Genomic DNA, 6,585 nt, shown 5'->3' with positions numbered 1-6,585 from the left:
TGTGGTTAATGTTATATTGTATGGTTTTGATGTTGATGGCATGATGTTAGATAGTCGACTATGACATTGCTTGGTGTTGTTGGTAATGTGGGTTTCGATTTTCATTGGGGTTATGGTCGTGTATTAGCAATTGGTTTTGGGGTTTTAGTTATGTTTCAACCAACATTGTATACGCCAATAATGTGTTGTTTGTGGGTGTATGTGGTTGTTGTGTTAGCATGAGCTAATGTTAGGATTATTTGTTGTGATTGTGGCGTTGTTATGTTGTAATGTGTCTCCGCATTACCTGTTTTCCGAAAGTATGTACGGCAATTAACATTTGGATTGTCAATGTTGTCAATTGTAGTTGAAGTGTTATGTTGACCACACCCATGTTATGAAGTGTATTTGCAATGGCATGAATGGGGAATGGAGTGTCGTTGTGTTGTAATGTCCTTACGATCCCTTGTTTTTTGAGTCTGTCATTGTAGTGTTGATTTGAAATATGAATTACTGACATGGTAGTCAATGTGTGATGGTGTTTAAGTCCATGTTAGTGAATATTCCACATAAATGGTACGAACATTGTTGTAATGCAAGTTGATGCATGCTACTAGTAATGCTTTTGTTACGGCACAGTAGACGTTTAGTTGGAAGGGGTTGTTTTCAATAATAGTACTGGTGGGGTTGTGGTTCCGTCTGTTTGATAATAACTGTGTTTGAAACCCATTTGGTTTTATGTAGTGTAAGTGGCATTCGGTGAGAGGGGTTTGTCGTTGCGTTGTAATATCATTGGGGTCCCCTATTAATTGAGTCTGGTTGCGTTATGTGGATTTGTAATAAGAATTACTGTAATGTTATTAAATGGGTGGTGTTGTTTAAATCAATTATAATGAACATTTCATGTAATTGTACATTTGTGTTTGTGTTTGTTTGGCAACGGAAGGAGTCGTGGTAATATGTTGCATAATTTTGCAAAATGTTATTGCTTGCTAATTAGTTCAATAGTGTTACGCTTTTGGTTTTGCGCGTTGCGTTGTCGTTTTGCTAAGTGAACACCATGTCTTGCATGCCTTGTTGTTGCCTTGGAGTTCATGTGTTGGGTGTTTGTGGCGGGTGTCTTGTCATTTTGCACGTTGTGCCGTTTATGTTTTTGTTTAATTGTACAATTGCACAATTGCATTAATATTTTGACGTGACTGTTACTGCAGGTAGTTCAGGAAGTTGGAGTTCCCAATGTAGGACTGGTGGAAAGATAGGGCGCTCACAAATGTCAGTCCAAACGTCAACTAGAATGGCCAAGAAGAGGCCATCGCAACTACCCTTCAAGAAAAAGAAAACAATCATCCCTTAATGGCAACAAATTTGGTCTTCCATACTGGACATCCGCCCATCAATGGCTTGACACACCCCAACATTAGGTGAATCCGACACACCATGTGCCCGACCCGTCATTACATGTTTGAATAAGCACATCAATATGATCAAGACCGAATGACTTTTCAAGGGACAACATATTTTGAATATCGTCATCACAATTTTAAACTTGTTGTAATTGGGGATTGTGAACAAGAAATACATTAACTCCAACACCAAACTCTCAAACTTCCTACATACACCATCAACCAACTGGACAAATGAGAATGCTTGATGAAGACAAACAACAGCATTGGTCTGACTGTAAGAACATAACAACAACACTACAAACGCCATACCTGCAATTAAAAAAAAAACACATGATATAACGCTACTGTAATTAACACCATATCGTCTAAAAATGACACAACACATTCTCGCAGCGACTAGAAAATAACAACATAACATTAACCCCTTAACATATCATACTTCCCGACACACCCCAACAACAATGAAAGCATTTAATCAAACATAACACACCACCAACAGACAACATATAAAACTCACCCTCAATAATGCCGCACAGCATGTCAACAACACAAACCCAACAACAACAATGAAAAAGAATGAAACACCCACAACTCCTTCAACAAAACAAAACGATTTCCACATCAACAAAATACCACGTCAACTGGGTAACATCACACATCCCACAAATCACTCCACCAAATAACTCCAAAAAATAGAAACGTACTCACATACCTTACTCATACTCACCCCAACATCAGGAAAAATTTAAAAACAAAATCACAACCAAGGGCAAATCAATAAACTCCCAAACCCCCAAACCCCCAAATCAAATAAATACACCATTCCAAAAATAAAAAGGACCAAATGGTTTGAAAGAAAACTTCTAAGATTAAATGGAATAACATTTTCCAATATGGGATTTTAGAGTAATTTTTCCAACATTGAAACTAATTTTGCATTAATCACAAATTATATACATCCTCATCCTTGCACAACTTTTATTGTAAAATACCTTAAACTTCTTGGTATTTTATTTTAAAATGAAAGGTTCACAATAAGTCACATCATTATGTATAAATTTTTATCTATATAGCATTACTCTTTTCTAATTTCTAGTTTCAACCTCCTTGAGTACTTATATACAAACAAAAAATTCATTAATATGACACAATGAAAACCTTTCCCCTTAAAACAAAATACCTGTGAAAATGACTTCTATTTACAATAATATCACTGCTACATTATTTTTGTGGTATTTTTTGAAAAATTCTAAACATACAAAAAAAATAACAAGAATGATATGACAATGTCATTATTGTAAATAAATTCATTTTTAATGGTATTTTATTTCAAAGTGAAACGTTCACAATAAATCATATCATTATGTATAAAAATTATGTATGAATTTTTTATTTGTATTTTTATATGACTTTTAGGTTTGAATTACTGTTTTGATTATCCACATCCAAACTCTCTTAGGTGGCACAAATGGTGTTTCAAACTTTGTTTTAAATTCGACATAATGTTTAACCGAGGTCATTTTTTCTATAACTCCTTTAGTAGATCATTGCAGAAGTTTCTTGGGTGGAACTGTTATAAATTGACAATAGCATCCATTATAACAGTTCACCAAGATTGCAACTTGCCAGAATTCGGTATAATTAGAAGTTTCTAGTGTTGAATTCACCCCATGTGAAGGAGGTGATGCCCTTCCATGGGAACACACCTTGGTCAACAATGGAAGGCCACCAACCATCTTGAAGAGTCAAGCATGGAGGCTGCCCAAAGGCTCTCCCACCTACTCCCTCACCTATAAATGGAGGTTGAGAGGAGAGAGCAAAATGTGGAGTAAGTGAGGAAGAAAACCGTGAACCAAAGAGTGCGAGAGATGTGAGGCGGAGAGACCGTCACCCTCGGTGTGAGCGAGGGAGACGGGTGAGTGGCTGAGTGAGGAGAGTGTGAGCTCCTCCTCTATTGTAATCTTTCTGTAATCTCCTCATTGGTATAGTGATAACCGGTTACTCTCCCGTGGACGTAGGCATTGGGCCGAACCACGTAAAATATTGTGTCTCCTTGTGTGTGGGTGTGTTTTTCTGCTTGCAATGATTTCTATAAGGTCTTGGGCGGGATCCCAGATCCCAACAAGTGGTATCAGAGCCTCGTCGGTGGCGTTTCGGAACAAAAACAGCGTGGTGTTCGAAACTGCCCAGAAATCAAGTTGCTCGAAATCAGGTTTTGAGCATACCAGGAGCAAGGGCTCGAGAAGAGGAGTCCAACCATATAAAGCAGACACCCAGAGGAGTTGGCACGCGCCCCCACGCGCCGCCTGAAGAAGGCGCGTGAGAACCAGTCTCGGCACGCGCCTCCACGCGCCGTGAAGGCAGCCGGCGCGTCGGACCAGTCTCAGGCACGCGCCACACGCGCGGCGAGAGGAAGAAGGTGACTGAGCAGACGCGCGTCCGTGACACGCGCCAGGCCCACGCGCACGCCACGTGGACCCACGTCAGCAGCGACGTGTCATAATCTCCGCCACGTGTCATCCACGTGGCAGCCACGTGTCTGCCACGTCAGCGTGGTGTTGACCAGTCAACCAGAGGCAGGAGGAAGGATCCAGTGCTTCGCGGCTACGGTGCAGCCGCAGATCTGAGGCGTACAAAATGTTTTGGCTAGATCGAAGCCATTTGGAGTCCGTTTTTGGTGATCCAATAGTGGTTTCTGACTATTTGGAGTATTTCGGACACATCCGTACGGTCAGATTTTGGAGATGAAGTTTCTGTAAAAAGAAGGCAGATTAAAGTGGCAGACGGCGTCAGGGACATTGGACGGAATATTCTGTTGGTACACGGAATATTCCCTGAACTTCTGAAAATTGTAATTTGGCCCAGAATTTTCAGAAAATTGTGGTGTGGCCCAGTTTTCGGGGAAAGTTTTCAGTGAGGTCCCTGGAAGTGCAGCGAAGGTTGGTCCTAGCTAAACGGACCGCTCCGGACGCAACCGCGAGGTCAGAATAGTGAAATTCTGAACGGTTTGGAAAGATTGTCAAAACATGGGAGTTTGTCATCTTCAATACTCGAAGGAAGGTTGCCGGATATTGTGGAACGCTGCGGATTCACTGAAGAGGTTAGAATGGGCAGATTCTGACCCGATTGGACAACCAGATACAGATTGAGATAGATCATTGAAGACCAGAGGAGATCAGGCTTGATCAAATGGCAGATCGAGGGAGATCAGGATTGGTCAGGAGCGATCAGAGGATTACAGACATGATTATCTCAAGATCAAAGGTCTAGGAAAGTTCTGTCAAAAAGACACTGTCTAAGGAGACTGGTTCTTAAGTGGGACCGGTTGTGACCCCACCAGTCTTTCCTGGGAACTTTCCTGGTTGTTGAGTTGATCGGATGATCTGGTTCAATCAAAAGAGAAGACCATTCATCGACGGATAGATGATTTGGCAACCAGTACAGGCTCAGGGAAATACTGTGGCTGTTGGAGCTACTGTATACGAGAAGGTACTAATGGTATGTGGACATGTAGAACAATAGTTGCAGAGGAGCATACTAAGCGCAGAAGTACAATTGCAGACGTGCAACAGTGCAAGGGTACGCTAGAGTGTCGTATAGAGGCGCGAGAAGAGTGTGCAGCAGCGGGTTGTTGACAGTTCACAGGAACTTCCAGACAGAGAAATTGAGACAGGTAAAATGCAAGAGTGCGTGCCAAGGAGTGACAAGTCTTATTTCTCTATGGTGGTTTCTTTAGTTCCATGGCAGCGGAGGATAGAGTTGATGCGGATCTCTCAGGCGAGCTCGACGCAAGGAGACCAGAAGCCATGGGTACGGGCACTATGCAAGGAATTGCATAGCTGACGATGCTTTGACAGATGGAGCTACTGTCAACCATCAATCTACTGGACAGCAAATCAGGGATTGCAAAGGCACAGACAACAAGCGTATGTGGAAACGCCAGGAGGTTGTTCAGAAGTGCAGAGGGCAAAGGCTGAAAGTTCAGAGGAAAAGCTCCGAGCAAAGAAGACAGAGGACGTTGATGAGATCAACGAGTTTTCTATTGCTCCAATGACTGGTCCTGCGAGGTAATGCATGATAGTCAAGGGCATCCCAGCAGGGGGTGCAGGACATCCAATCAGGGGGTGTCGGATATCTTGGTTGCGCAAGTTCAAGCATAGCAGGTATAGACATCCGAGACAGGAAGCATGAAAGAGATCTGTGGGAGATAGGAGCAGTGGCTCTCTCCAAATCAGAGAGTGGTGTGAGTTGAGTTGAGGATGTCGGATTCCCTCCTCCTCTTGTATCTCTGGTGTTTTATCTCTAGCTTCAGGGGATGCAGCGTCTTAGTGAAGAGATGCAGACTATGTTGAATTTGGGCGTGACAAGATTAGCAGCAGTGTGTGCAGTGGATCACCTCACATGGGTTGAGGGGGTGATTTGTTGAATTCACCCCATGTGAAGGAGGTGATGCCCTTCCATGGGAACACACCTTGGTCAACAATGGAAGGCCACCAACCATCTTGAAGAGTCAAGCATGGAGGCTGCCCAAAGGCTCTCCCACCTACTCCCTCACCTATAAATGGAGGTTGAGAGGAGAGAGCAAAATGTGGAGTAAGTGAGGAAGAAAACCGTGAACCAAAGAGTGCGAGAGATGTGAGGCGGAGAGACCGTCACCCTCGGTGTGAGCGAGGGAGACGGGTGAGTGGCTGAGTGAGGAGAGTGTGAGCTCCTCCTCTATTGTAATCTTTCTGTAATCTCCTCATTGGTATAGTGATAACCGGTTACTCTCCCGTGGACGTAGGCATTGGGCCGAACCACGTAAAATATTGTGTCTCCTTGTGTGTGGGTGTGTTTTTCTGCTTGCAATGATTTCTATAAGGTCTTGGGCGGGATCCCAGATCCCAACATCTAGAACATGTCTGCAAAAAAATTCAATTAATATAATCATCTTCTTTTCAATGGGGCCGAGCTTAGCATGTAACTCAGACCATTTGATTTTAATACTTTCAATTCCACAACACAACCATCTCAGACCAAGAAAATCAAGATTATCTGAACAATTCAACAGTATCAAGAATTTGCACCACTAAAGAATAAAATTGAAACATGATTTCGCAACTGTTTTCTCAACGGCCCAGATCATTCCTTCCAGAAAGATACCAAGAGAGAAAATTTCCCAACATTTATCTAGTATAAGGAGAGCAAGACTACACAATCA

This window comes from Camellia sinensis, chromosome 10, assembly GCF_055761805.1.
Source record: "Camellia sinensis isolate YWXY chromosome 10, ASM5576180v1, whole genome shotgun sequence".
Classification (NCBI taxonomy): Eukaryota; Viridiplantae; Streptophyta; class Magnoliopsida; order Ericales; family Theaceae; genus Camellia; species Camellia sinensis.
Note: the sequence above shows the minus strand (reverse complement) of the source record.